Source organism: Lepeophtheirus salmonis, chromosome 4, assembly GCF_016086655.4.
Source record: "Lepeophtheirus salmonis chromosome 4, UVic_Lsal_1.4, whole genome shotgun sequence".
Taxonomy (NCBI): Eukaryota; Metazoa; Arthropoda; class Copepoda; order Siphonostomatoida; family Caligidae; genus Lepeophtheirus; species Lepeophtheirus salmonis.
The window spans coordinates 49,498,252-49,513,328 of NC_052134.2; the positions used below are offsets into that span (position 1 = coordinate 49,498,252).

General features: G+C 34.8%; 1 long non-coding RNA gene across 1 annotated transcript in view; it reads left to right on the forward strand.

Moving 5' to 3' along the window:
* LOC139905235 (uncharacterized) overlaps window positions 1–3,974 on the forward strand; it is a 58,484-nt gene extending 54,510 nt beyond the window's left edge. Inside the window, exon 3 of the long non-coding RNA XR_011779877.1 lies at window positions 3,839–3,974. This is a non-coding gene — a long non-coding RNA (uncharacterized lncRNA). The remainder of the gene's footprint in view (window positions 1–3,838) is intronic.
* The last annotated feature ends 11,103 nt before the right edge of the window (window positions 3,975–15,077 follow it).

Sequence of the window (15,077 nt, forward strand, 5' to 3'; positions counted from 1 at the left end):
TCCCTCTCCTCTAGAATGGACTATATGGAGAAGTACATTACGTATAGATCTGGGCAAGAAGGAGACACATGTCCTTGCTCCAAAAGTGTCCTCTGGACCTCGAGCGACCACTCCTGAGACTGTCATCGATACTCTCGGTCTTATTGTACCACTTGATAATGTAGAGGACGTACGTACGAATTGGACACATTGAGGTCTTTCAGGCCCTTGGTAATGGCTCTACACCTCTTCCCTTTCAAATGAAGCTAAATTATAGTGTGTTTTGTGTTCATGATACTATCGTTAAAGGCTCAAGAGCTCGTTATCGAAAAAAGTTTATGTCTCAAAAGACCAAGATGGAGGTGGTTTCTTGAATCATATATAACATTCAACAAACTTATAATGAACATTTCTCGGAATGATAGATGGTCAGTTATATCACTTTTGCAGTAACCCCTCGATATATAAATATAATCAGATGTCCTCTTCATTATTGGATCGTTCAGAACACAGTACTTATAAAAACTTTAAGAATTTAAAAAGAATTAATACACTTATTAGAAAACCAACTATAAACAGATGTACCAAATTCTCGAGCAACAGACATTGATTAAAAAAATAATTAAAAAATAACAAAACTAGGTGATAAAGTTCTGGAATATAAAATGTAAACAGTTACTAAAAAAAGATATGTGAGTATTAAAGATATCCCAATCTCAGTAGCTGCATATTCTGATCAGAGTAATTTTTTAAAACAGAGGAAAGAATCTGGATCGAGCAGTGTAAATATCTGTATAATCTTCATGATGACATAATCGGGGTTGAAGAGATTGTTCCTATTTGGTTTCTATGTATACTTATTTCGAAATTCTTCTAGAAAATTTGTAAAAAAGTTCAATAATAAAGCAACTAAAGGTACTTTCAACCTTCTTTGTTATTTCCAAAGCCGTTTAAACCATAATTAGAGAATTTATAAACATTTAATTTTCTTGTAGAATGCTACACCACTGCTGACATAAGAACAAGTAAGCTTTTGGAAATTGTGCCATTAAGAAAGTGTGTAACTTTAGACGGAGGGGCCCTTATAGTCTTTAGATAACAATAACAAACGTTAAGAAAAAATTTATTTGATAATTAATTTTGATTGCATCCGAGTTAAAGAAGTCACATTAGTTAATTCTTTATCACCAATGACAAAACTATTAAACCAGTATGTAATACAAAGTTGGGCAGCAAAATGTGGACTGTTAATTAATGTTAACTTTATCGTGAAGGTAGGAATGTTTAGTGATTTATTTTGTACTTTGGTTCAGCCATCCTTTATGCATAAAGAAACTATAACAAACATTTCGTTATCTCGTCATCATAAGTTAGAAAAAAGCCAAAAGGGAAGGCATCTCAGATCTCCTAGATGCTAAAGTTGAGGTGTCGAGGATTATGGACAGTGTGAATTGCTCCAGGAGCCGGGAGCAAGAACTCTTGAGGAAAGTAAGGAGGGAGTAATTTAAAGAAGAATCTTGAGTTTCTGTTTAGCTTTAGGAGGAAGATCAAGGAGGACTACACCAAATCGATGAACTGCCTAGCCAACGACATCTCTGTGGCTACTAGGACCATCAGGAGGGCCGTGAAGGTGGACTTCGAATTGTACTCATACACAAGGATCCCACGTCACCTTATGACAGAGGTCATATATTGCTAGGAAGTTTGAGTGGTAAAGAGATTTGGCTTTCTTACTCGCTAAATTTGTGCCTGCTGGACTTTTCTGTGTGGTTGATGTTACAGTACAACCCTGTACATGGTGTGATATTAGATATGTATCGGGCTAGTTTATCTGAGATGCATTATCTTCATATAAATATAAAGTTTTGTGTGATGTACATATGTATTATTCTAAAATAACGTTAGTTGTATAATGAGAGCTCTAAGCATCAGTCAACTTTAGTGAATTTTTAGTCTGGAAAGTTTTAACCATTGGGGTGGTCTATCAGACGCGGATTGCACTAGCGTAAGCGGGGCTTTTTTCTTTCTGTCATCATTTAAAGTTTGTCTTTGAAAATATTATATATTTTTTTTCTAAATTCAAAAGTATGACCTTCATTTTATAATATTCATTAAATAACGTTTTTTTTCTTCTAAGAAATGTTTTATTTTAGTCTTGAGTTGACAATTTTGTAGAAAAGGCCATGCCTTTTTGTAGCCTGTCTAATAACATAAGTTATTTCCATATTTTATTGATTAATATTATTAGTCTTTTTTATTATGAAATGTATATTGCAAGTGTGAGTCTAACTGAAGCTTCACCCGCCCAATACTAACCTTGATTCTTTGCAATATAGAAAATGGGTTGGGTAGAAACCTCATTTGTATAAAATTAGGATATAAAATGGTCCAATAAATTGATATCAAAAACGTTTGTTGAAAATAAGGAGATGGTGGTAATTGGCTCTATATTTCAACATTGATTAATGACAACTCTCTCAATTTTGATTGTAATATGGAATCAATTTCAGGGCGAAATTTAATCAAAAGAATCATTAAAATCTAACGTCTGCGTCGATATATTTTGTAAAAAAATTTATTTTTTTATCTTTTATGAAAAAGATTAAGGAAATCACCATTCACAAAACTACATTTATAAATTACAATGTTACACAAGTCATATCAAAATATCAATTTTGTCTGCCCTTTGATTCAGATGGTATGTTCCTGAATGTATTTTTGTTACCAAACATGAAAATGGCTCATAAACCAAAACATCTATTTTTGTAGTCCCCTAGGTATTTTTTGAAGAAAAAAAAGTTTTTAAAACATGATGAATTGTGATTTTTTGCCGTGAAAGATCTAAATAAACGAGGAACAGTTATAACAAAAAATGTATTAGTCCTATACACGACCAGGTCTTGCAAAAGAAATATACCAAAGTGTCCGAAGAAAAAATTAGTTATGAAGTTAATCTTCGTTTTAGATGACTTTATAGACCTGTAACAAAGTTAAGATAAGGTATAGCCACTACTATTGATAAAAATCGTTTGTATTTTGGACATGTTTAAAAAATAGCACAAAAATCAACATGAAGCCCTCACATTTTGAAAAATAATTTAAAAGAGAACAGCTTTGCTCTATGGACATTTTATTAAATCAGCTACAATCAACTGTTACAAGGAGAAGAATATTGGCAAAAAATTACTCCAATGTCGATCACCAATTCTACTATGAGTCCATCAAGAACTTACAATTATAACTCGCCAATAAATCCTCAAGTTTACTCTTTGTCTGTTATGAGCACACACGAACTTTCAATCTGGGTTTAAATATGAATAATTGAATCTAGTAGGAAATGAAGTTAAATAACAACTGAGGAAAATATAATTCATTCTTCAGTATACCAATAAATAAAATTTGGGAGTGTTTAAATTGTCGGAATATTAATATTTAGTGGCATAAAAATCACTCACTCTAAACTTTTTATTATTCACTCGCATAAAAAGCCAGCCCCTAATACCTAAATAAACAAGGTACAGCCAAAATAGCTCTCCACTGTATTACCTAAATCTACAATTCTTAAAAAAGAAAGCAAAAATATTAACTCCAAGTCAAATTTGAACATTTCCTAAATTGAATTGAATCTTTATTAATCATATACATATAATATGTAGGACCAATTTGAACTCTTTACCTTTATGTATGACCAAGTTTTTCTGGATTATACGATGTGTGTTCCAAAAATAAGGTGACTTTTCAAATTTTGCGGGCTATGTAAATTTGGTACACTCAATTGTCTATTTTTTTTTTGATAATATGATCGCCACAAACATATATTTACTTTTTCAACTATCTAATATGTTTTGTTTGTTTTCAGAGGTAAAACGATTAGAAGCATTTTGCATGTACAGTGATCTTTTGCTATTGAAAAACATGGATCAATGAGTTTGCATCAAATTTTGAGCAAAAAATGACATTAAGTGCTCCAAAAAATTCGAAACGTTGAAAGTGACAACCAGTGAAACTGTTTTGAGTATAAAAAAAATTGTTTACACCTGATATAAACTCTTCCAAGATGTTCAAGAAGATGTCAATGACAATCCTCACTTTTGGATGTTTTGATCACTGTTTTTTTCGACGACTATCGCGACGTAGTACATCAAGAGATCTTACCATATGGTCGTATGGTCATTAAAGAGTATTATCTTAAAGTTATGCACCGCTTTCGAGATGCAATACGAAAAAAACCCATCTGGAATTGTTGAAAAACTAATCTTGGTGTTTGCATGACAATAATGTCCCTCACTCATATTTGTTTGTGCGATATTTTTGGCCAAAAAACAACACCAAAATCATGCCTTGGCCACCATATTCACCAGATTGGGCATTATGTTTTTTTTTTTTCTCAAAACTGAAACGACCTATGAAAGGACAGAGATTTGCAACGATTCAGAAGATAAAGACTGCATCATTGGAAGAGCACAAGATTTTACTGAAAAGTGCTTATGAGAAGTGCTTCGAGGATTGGAAAAAACGTTAGGACAGGTGTATTGTATCAGAGAGATATATCATTGAAGGGGACAACATAAATATTGAAAAAGTGGTGATATGACGATTAATCGGAATGGGAGAATCGGGTGTGTTTTCTGGAATTGACATCGGGAAAATATTGTATGATAAGCGATTCTGATTCTTATGAATTATTATTTTTCTAAGTTATGAAAACAAAATTAACAAACAAATTAAATACAAACTAAACGTGAACTAAACTGCTCTAAAGACATACAGGCGGTGTACATATTATTATTTTAGGGAAACATCACCTTTGCAAAATTCACCTTGGACAAAAACTCGCCGGGTAGAATTTTCGCCCTCTTTTATTTTCTGTAAATATTGTTTACTTTTCATAAAGGAAGAATATTTATTTTATCCATTGTAATTCTTTAAAATTTAAGTAAAAAATAGTATTTATAAATATTAAAGAACTGGGAATTTTAACAACAATTGAGTTCGAATCGGCATCTAGATTTTTTTGGAATCGTCTCATCACTAACTATCAGCTGAAAAATCTCAATTTAAAAAAAAAAAAATGGAAGTCTTCGATGTTGACCAACTGTCCAAAACTTATAAAACATTATTTTTCTTAAAAAATGATGAATATGCATTAACCTATTGGGCTTTTAAGGGATATATCTACTCAATTAACCTTATAAGACACGCCCTACTATTTAAAAAAAAATGTGACAATGCCCTTTTCCCAAATGGACATTTGAAAAACAATGTTAGTAAATTATGTATGAATGGCTGTAAATATTACTTTTTATTAGAGGGAAATCAATACTTTTCTATCTGAATTAAATATGTATATAGTTTATATGCTGTAGGGTTGTGTCGACTGGAGTCGATTTGAGCCGAGCCGAGAAGAGAGAAATAATTAAGTTCTGATATACTGTTCATTTATAAGGTTCTAATAACAATATGTTTTACAAAAAAAAAGAAAAAAAGAGATAAATATTTTATATTTATTTGTCATAGAGGTTATTCTTTCGGCAGGTTGATTCTCAAAAGTTAGAGAGGGGAGAGGAGACATAAAACGAATACAATGAGTTTCATTGTTGATGTACAAGAAATCTTCAATAATATATATGATATTCTTCATAATACGTCTTAGAAATTCCATCTTATAAAAAGTGAAGAAATTATAATATTGAGCAAGAATATTTATCAACAACTTATTATAACAGAGTTACCACTTTATTCATCAGAGTCCTGAAAATTATTCGAAAATATCTTATAGTCAACTCAATGATAATCATCATTTTAATTAAATCTTGGAAAATTTGTGAGACAATTTTTAAAACTTAATTGTTCAGGTCTATACTATATACAACAATTTCAAAAATTTTGCTTCTTCCGAATTAAATTCAATACATTGGAGTTGAATTGGAACATTATTTTCCAAGACCAAAGACAGGTGAAAGATGGGTACTTTGATTGCTGCAGGAATGAACCCAAAAGCAGTGATTTATGGCAAAAATATGGCTCGAAATCAATCGTAAATCATGTCAAAGAGCGCTTGAATTAGGGTGATCATCTTGGAGAAGACCCAAGGAGCTTCAAATGGCATTCACCCAGTTTGGTTCCAGACTGGATATCGACTCCGTGTTATGGTTTACATAGATATTTTGCTGGAAAACGTCCCCCTCTAGGGATGGGAGATCTTCAAGGGGTCTGGAGTTGTCTTTCAACAGGATGGAACCCCTACCCACAAAGTCTGGACTATCCAAAAAATAGTTGAGATACAATTGTGAATTTTTTGAAAAGAACCCCCCAAAATAACCCGATCTGAATCTCGTGGATTATATTTATTGCTACTAAATGTAATGTATTTCATATTTCCTTCCCCCTTGTTCTTATCTTCTTGTATTTACTTTTATGTATTAAAGTACTGTATTTTACATAGTATAGATAGTCGTGTATTTTGTAAATAAATTAGAGTATGGTTTTCCTCGTATAAATAATACAGATGTTCCTTTCATAAGTGTTTTACTCCTCCACGCATTCCTTCACCTCATTTCTCTTGGTCGTCCTGGATTAATTGGTTTAAACAATTGGAACCTCTTAACCCTCTTCAAGATACAACATTGGCGACGAGGATGGGATCATGATCACGTGACCTCCCTGCTATGGGATCGTCAGCGAAGCTAGCCCTGTTTGAGAGGGGTAGCCCTTTTTTGTCGATAGGGAGAACGCTTGTTCGTCTGCGGAAGGCGGAGCAATATGGACTGTGCCTCAGTTTGGGCCTCGTGGAGGAAGGAAGAGAACCGTGGTCACTTACAAGAAGTGAAGTGTGTGTCCGGGTCAGGGACCACATAATTAAAAGTGGATTTAGTCCTACGCAGTTCTGGTTCTCTGCTGTTCCTACTCTCCCGTTCACATCATTGGTTAATGGATGTGCAACGGTCTCTCTCCTGGATCATCCCGAGTTGGATGAGGGTACATCGAGCAAGATCGATATGTCTCCCAGGGACGAGCAGGATGCTCGGCTCCCTTAAACCTCTATAAGGGTGAAGGTTATGTCTCCTAGGGACGAGCAGGGTGCTCGTGTCCTTAAAACCTCTATGAGGAGTATTGTTTTCCTTTCTACGGTGTGCGTGCTGAGAGCACGGCACGTCTATGGAGATAAAAATTTGATGTACAAAAACGAATGGTTTGTCCGTGCCTGGACATGGATGGAGCGGATCTATAAGCTGCTATTCATAGAGCGGAACCTTTGTAAGCACCGTCATGGAGTTGGTGCTTGGGGGGTGATGTAATGTATTTCATATTTCCTTCCCCCTTGTTCTTATCTTCTTGTATTTACTTTTATGTATTAAAGTACTGTATTTTACATAGTATAGATAGTCGTGTATTTTGTAAATAAATTAGAGTAGGTTTTGTATTATAAAGAATACACATGATCTTATAAATAAGTGTAGTCTTATTCCTCCACGGCATTTCTTCTTTTCATTTGTCTCTCGGTCATCCTGGATCTCTCCAACTATAAATAAATTTGTGTCTCTCCCTCGTCAAGACGCAACACTAAATATGGTTCAAGAGTAACCGTGTCGTGGAGGGCCCATATAAAGGCGAGGATCTCGGAGAAACCCATATAAATGGTCCTTAAGAAAGTTTAGTACTACAATTGTAGTCAAATTATGGGACTATAACTCTTGGTCTCAACAATCACCAGTTTTGAATCTCCTGGATAATAGTATCTAGTGGCAAGTAGGATTTTTTTGGATAAATTTTGGAGACCCCAGACAAATAGATCAAACCTCTACATTTGTTTCTTTAAGGACAAAATATAGAAATGGAGTGGTGAGCTGTTATATCAGAGACCTACATAGATCAAAATCAGTGACTGCCACCCGGAAGCCCTTTTTGCTGCCTAAGGTGGTCATATTCAAAATTAATTACTCTTAATATCATTGTTTATGTATGTTACAAAAAAAATCAAATTTAATATTTTCTCTTTAAACTTCTTTTATCTAGTAGGAGATGGGTAAAAAAACATTTTGATAACAAAATTGGACTGGGTGAAAGATTAAGAGTTTGTCTACATTAATATATACGAAGCAAATCCAGTATTTCTATGGGGATCTCCAAAAAACGTCTAAGCTTCCGTGCACGTCTCCTGTAAGGTGTTGTTTTTTCTCAGCGTTTATTGGCATTTGTAACAAACATACATTATTATAAATTATGTTTAATAAAATTGTTTTGGATATTAAATGAAAAATATATATATATACTTCATTGTGCAATACGAGAAATAGGTTCAATTGTGATTAATTAGATAATGACTTAGGAACAGAACGAAAATCAAAAGATTTGATGAGGCTTAGTGATAAAATTAAGCCAATTCCTGTTTTTAAATTTGATAATCCAATTAAGTCGAATTGAAGCGATGGTTGTTTCAGTTTACACAACTCTATTATTTTTTGACTTGATGAATTATATGAAATATTTATATTTATTCGTTACAAATATTCCACAAAATTGTAACTATGAATAGCAATAAATTTTCATGTTGTTTACTAAATAACGAACTAATTTCATTCGAGTGAAACATATTTTTAGAATGAAGAATGTGTTATAATTTATTACTAAATACAAAAAAAAAAAGAAAAAAAAACAATTTGAAAAAGATGTGTGTAGGAATTTTTTTTATAGATGTGTGTAATTTAGACTTCAAAACTACCGGGTGGTCCCTTGAAATCGGAACGATTAATAATTAATGAGGGTTGAGTGATTGACATTAATTCAGATTTCAATATACTACAGTATAAACAATTAGTAACAAAACAAGACAAACCTAAGCTCTCTAGCTTACATACAAGTCAAGAAAAGGACACTTGGAGCGTAATCGAACAGTTAACAATTCACGAACTCCTAGCAGTTGGGCGTCCCCAGGACCGCCATTAACAAATTGGAAACGTTGGAGAGGAAGAAGGCCTATAAAAAAATGTCCAAACTGGACCCGGAGGAGATAAAGAAAACAACCCAGGCCAATACTCTCAAATCCATGAGAGCCTATTCAAAAGATCACAGTCTGTCGAGAGAGTGGGTGGAAAGAACCTTGTGAGGGTGGAGAGTCCACTTTTGACACCAACAATGAAATAAACCCATTGTCTCCGTTACAAGACTCTTTTGAATGAGTTTTTAATGATTCTTTTGAGTTCTTTTCTGATGCTTTTGGCTCCCTGCAAGACTAAATCTTTGGAATATATGTCGAGGGGAAGGCTTTCAGTGTCTATCATCCAAATACAGAGACCCTCAAAACCACTGTCAGCCAGCACTGGGACGATATGACAGAGGACTACATCTGTTGCAGAGAACGTTTTGCATCTCCATCCGGACTTTCTACAACATCACAAAGTGAATTACAGCCCCATAAGAGCAAGAAGAACCTGACATTCTGAAACAACAAAATAACCCTCCTCTAGCCCTGACCTTAACCCCCTTAACCTGACCTTAACCTTTGGGTTGTCAAAGAGCAAAACTTTGCCTAATCCTCTCATACAAATTTGGATTTGCTCCGAGCTGAGAACGTGCTATGTAATGAAGAAGGGCATCAACCGTCATCGTCAAGAGCTGCCAATATGTACACCGGCGTGTGGAGGCTGTTATTACTTGTGAAGGAGGACATATTGAATAAAAAGTTTAGTTAAATATAGTAACTAAACATATTAGAAATAGGTTTTAAGTTGTATTTTCTTGATTCCATAAAAATCCCGTAATTTAGTCAGTCTATTGGAAGTCTTTGGTTTCCACTATATACGCGGCAAGGACTCAAAAATGAAAAAAATTTACAAGACGTTTTTCCTACTCAATATTTTTATTTTGTGCCCTTTTTGCGGCAAAACTTAGAACCAAAAATTGGTTATTCAGTCATTTTCTACAAATTTTTTTCACTGTGTCCTAATTATGGTTTCAATAGTGGGACGAACAGAAGAACAGCTGGTCCTGATGAAGACTTTTCCACTCCTCCGTGATCACAGCCTTCTAGGAATCGACATTCGGGTGATAAATCTGTTTGGTCTTGCCCTCCTAGTCGCTCCAAACAGCGAAACCCATTGTGATTTCCGTTAGGGGAGGACAAAGGACAGAATTCTACCGGCATAAGGCAGCCATGTTCTTCCTGCAGAAATGTTGCACCTTCTTGGACGTGTGTACCAGGCGTCTTCTTGGCTTAACACATAGTTATCCCTGGGGAACGTGCTCTTCAACCATTGCAAGATATGGTACCTGATAACTTTGTAGTAGACGTCCGGGTTCGGACATTTTTTTATCGTACAAAAGCAAAACAAACATCAGATTGTAGCATTTTGTCAGCTTTGTCGAATGGCGCCAACAAAAAAAATTGTCAGACTTTTATAACTGAGGCTAGACGGCCTCGAATAGGATTTTAATTTTTGAGTCCACACCCAAAAGGCAGTAATTACTCAGATTTTGATCCCCAATTCTATTATGATTTAAAACATGATCACCACCAATAACTTAGCAACAAATCATCAATGTTACTCTCCACCAATCATGAGCACAGCCACTCGCATGGTTACTCTTTCTACTTTGATGGTTCCCATTTCAAAATTGAAAGAATAAATAATGATAACATCATTAGAAAAACCACTTTTCAGATTGACAAATAGAAAAAATATTCCACCTGTCCTTCAGATAGTATATTTTTTAATACTACCTGTAAGAACTGTGGCAAAATGTTCAACGCAGTTATGCAAAGCGTTTACGAGCTACCCTGCATTCTAGATTTTGAGATTGCAACCTATGCACATTGAGTTCAAGAGAATAATTTCTCCCCAGCGCGTTGTCCATGAGCCATGTCGATTCCACTTATGACATTAGAGCTATTCGAATTGCAGCCACCCTTTGATATTCGGCTTTGTCCGTAAAGATTCCAAAAACTTATCAGTCTTCACTGAACCCCTGCTGGGGATATATCAATCTACTCCCAATCATTGTCAGATTAAAATTTAAAATTCCTGCTCCGTTTAATACACAATTAGAATAAATTTAAAAGCTATTTCGGATCTACGGAATAACTATTGTTTTATCCTTTCATTCAAATATTATGAAACTACTGTTCATGCTTTTTAATGAAATATTTAGCTATTTTGTGGCTTTCTTATCTTTATTTATATATTATCGAATTTTATGGAGGGAACATTTTCTTGAAAATGGATTGATTACTAACATCATATAGAGAAATTTTTCAGGATGTTTGACGTTGGCGTATATATTTAATTTTAAACTAGAATGTTCATTTATAAATATATTTTTTTTGTATGTAACTTCTTTAATTCTGTAAAGATTTAAAAAAAATAAAAATAATAATCAATCAGGTTGTAACAGTGTAATATCCCAATTCACTAACTTTGGTTTTAAGCAAATTTGATTCGATAAAACTACCAATTTGTAAAACAACTTTTATTTGACAAATATATCAATTAAGAAAGGAACTTTCATTTAACAAATTAACCTTTAGAAAGCCAAATATAATAGAAAAAAAAAACTACAATTTAATTTAACATTTAATTAAATAGTTTATAACTTTTACAATCTTACTGAGAGAGAGACAAAGAAATAAATAGAAAATCCTTTTGCTCATACCTTTCACTTTGTTCTCTAGAGAGGCATTTTTTGTTAATTTGTTTTAAAATTAAATTAGTCCCATTTAACAAGTTCATAAGTTATCTGATAAACTCGATGACGTCAGAATTATTTGACGTCAATATACAAATAATAAAGACAATCTGTCAATCAGATTGTTGAACAAGCAAATCGTATGATAGCACTGGTACCTTACTACCGCCTACGAATCTGGATAAAAAACTTACTCATCACTTATTAATGAACGTAATTATATTTCTGGATTGGATGCCATATCTTCTAGTATAAGATCATTTTTAGAAAGAGCGGTTTAAGCTGCAATACAGAAGATTATGGTTCTAATGAGAATGTTAAAGTTCCAACATATTTTTACAGCACTTTTAATCACAAATAACTCGTTTTAATTAAGTGGCAAAAAAAAAAAGAAGTGTAATCAAAATGAAAGAAAAAATCATTAATACTCTCAATATGGATTTTATCTATAAAGTCCACATCTCATCACAGCCGCTCTAATTGGTACAACTTACAAAACGTTAACTCGTCGTGATCGTCACATGTAGAAAATTGCATGGAATGGAATAATTCCTCTAATGGAAAATTTGGTCCTGCCATCGATTGTGTATGTATCTTGAAACTCTGGAGTTGTATTTGACTTGGTCACATGTACCGGGCAGGGAGAAATTATTTTCCGATGATGTAAATATACTTTTTAAGAGGTTTTGTGGCAACCAATCTGATTGTTTCGTATTTTTACTGTTAAAATAAAAAAAAATCCTTCCTGTGAGAGCGTAACAACTTCCACGCGTGAGACCATGTCCAATCAGGAAACAAAGAGGATCGAAATTGCAACCCTCCTTCGAGCGGGAGTGCCTCATAACAACATTAAGGAACAGGTTGGGCCTCGTTGAAGACAATTTACAACGTTTCTAAGCGCTTGGAGGCTGGGGGTGATTTCAAGAATTCCCCTGGGGCTGGCAGGAAGCCCACTCTCTCGACAAGGCAAGTAAAGGCAGTGTTCAAGAGGACTCCCAACAGGTCCATTGCCGACATGGCCAGAAAGATGGGAACGTCGACATCAATTGTTTCAAGGGCATTGAAAAGGGCTGGAGGAAATTTCCCTGAGGCGTACTGAACGCCCTCTGCTAACTGAACGTCAGCGAGAAGTCAGACTTGAGCGTGCCAAAAAAATCTTGAATGATATCAAGAGCTCATCTGGACGCATCATCATTTTTTCAGATGAGAAAACTTTTACGGTCGATCCTGTTTTCAACAGGCAAAATGACCGTGTTGTGAGCTTTGGAGATGTGCAAGATAAGCACCGCTATGTGGCAACAACAAAGCACCCTGCTTCGGTGAGGATGTTGGGTCTCGTGGCCTCCAACCGGAAGGCCATGAAGCTGATATGGTTCCCCACTGGCTACAGATTAACAGCGGAGGATTATGTGAAGATCCTGGCGTCCAAGGTATTTCTGTGGATCAAATCCATAGTCGACAACTCTCCTTGGGGGTTTCAACAAGATGGAGCCCCGCCCACACTTCCAAGAAAGCTCAGGAGTGGCTCAAGGACAACATGAACTTTTGGCCCAAGGACTACTGGCCCCCTCAGAGCCCAGATCTGAACCCACTAGACTTCTCTATCTAGGCGCACGTGGAGACCAAGGCCTGCAAAAAACGACACAAGAACATAAATGCCTTAAAGGCTGCTGTCAACAAGGCCTGGACGTCCATGGACGCCGATTACATCCAGCAAGTCTGTGGCAGCTTCAGACTTCGCCTGACCAGTGTCATTGAGTCAAATGGTGGCTACATTGATTAAATTTGATCACAAATTATTTTATTATTCTAAAAATGTATGAATAAATTGTTTCTCAAGTCATTCGAAGTCTCATTATTGTCTGCGATATGTTCTGAACAAAAATCGGTAAATAATTCTGCACGACCTGGTAGACGTCAACAACAGGGCGTTGTTTATTTTTTGACGCGCCAGGGATGCTTCTTACTTTGTGAAGATTGTCTAAAAAAACATAAGCTATCAAAAAATTACACATCCATCATTTCGTATTTTTTTAAACTATGTATATCAGTTCATTATTGGTCATTGGTTTAGAAACACTTTCTGGACAGTATTGCTCATGGTCAGTTAGCCTTTAATAATCGTGGGTCAAGTATGGAGGTCTCAAAAGAAGAAATTCGCCATTTCTTTCATTTTTACTACCTGAATGATGAAGCCCATAAGCTCTGCAAGCTTGGATGTGAAGTTATTACGTGTCCAGCCTACTCTCCAGATTTCGCACCAAATGACTACCACCTTTCCCTGTCTATCGCCAACGCGCTCAGGGTGTACAAATTCGACCTTAATAAAAGTCTGTGAAATTTGATTGTCCATATTTTTTTGTCAATAGGTACAATAGTTTCTACAAGAAGGGCATTATAAAATGATTCTGAACAGGGCATACTTGGCTTAAAACGGATAGTTCTAATACGTGTTATAAAGTATTTAAATTAAGGGAAAAATCTATTATTATGTTTCTAAATTTAAAAAAAAAATTTTTTTTTTTTAACTGAAGAAAAGGAGAAAAAAGTGACAAAAAATCTAAGCTTCTTTTGGAAGTCTAAAAGTACATTCTTCTTTTTTTAATCCCAAGAATAAAATCCATATTTTGGTGAAACGTCAACCATAGAACTATTTAATAATAAAGAACCACGCCAAAAAATGTATTGACAATAATGCTCTCTGTAGGCCACAAAATCGGAAATTTTGAGATATTAAGATATTTTGCTCTAATAAAGGCAATCATGAACACATTTCAAACTAAGGGAAAAAAATTGTTTATTACTTTAGTTATATTTAACATATCTATTCCAACCCCGTCTACTACACCTTTTGTTTGTAAGTTGAAGCAAAGGCCTGCAGTGCCCTTGACCCAAACACTGTCAACCAGCACTGGGACGCCATAACAGAGGGCTACATCTATAGCAGTTACCAGGTCTTCCATTGCCCCCTGGAAACCATCATTGCGGCTAAGGGAGGCTATATTAACGATTAAAAAAGCTCAGACATACATCTATTCAAAAAATTATTGTAGAAGTATAAAATTCAAAGTGTTTAGATTTTAACGAACCACTCGTTAGAAAAGTTCTTTTTTGTTTCCGTAAGAAGAATTTTGATAACACCAACTCACTCAATGGGCAAATATCTATTAATTAGTGTAATTATATTTTGCATCTGCGTTCCTAATGACGTAGTAATGAATTTTAGTATTAATAAAATCTAAATATCCCTTCAACGCAATTTGTGAAGAGTAACTTCCCTTTCTTAAACGGAATCTATCGTCAAAAGCATTTCTCTATGAACGCGCAGCAGTTCTTTACTCCCCCTCTTATTCTTCTTCAACAACTGATGTAAACATTTCTACTCCCCCCTCTCCTACTTTTCCCCTTAACAAAAT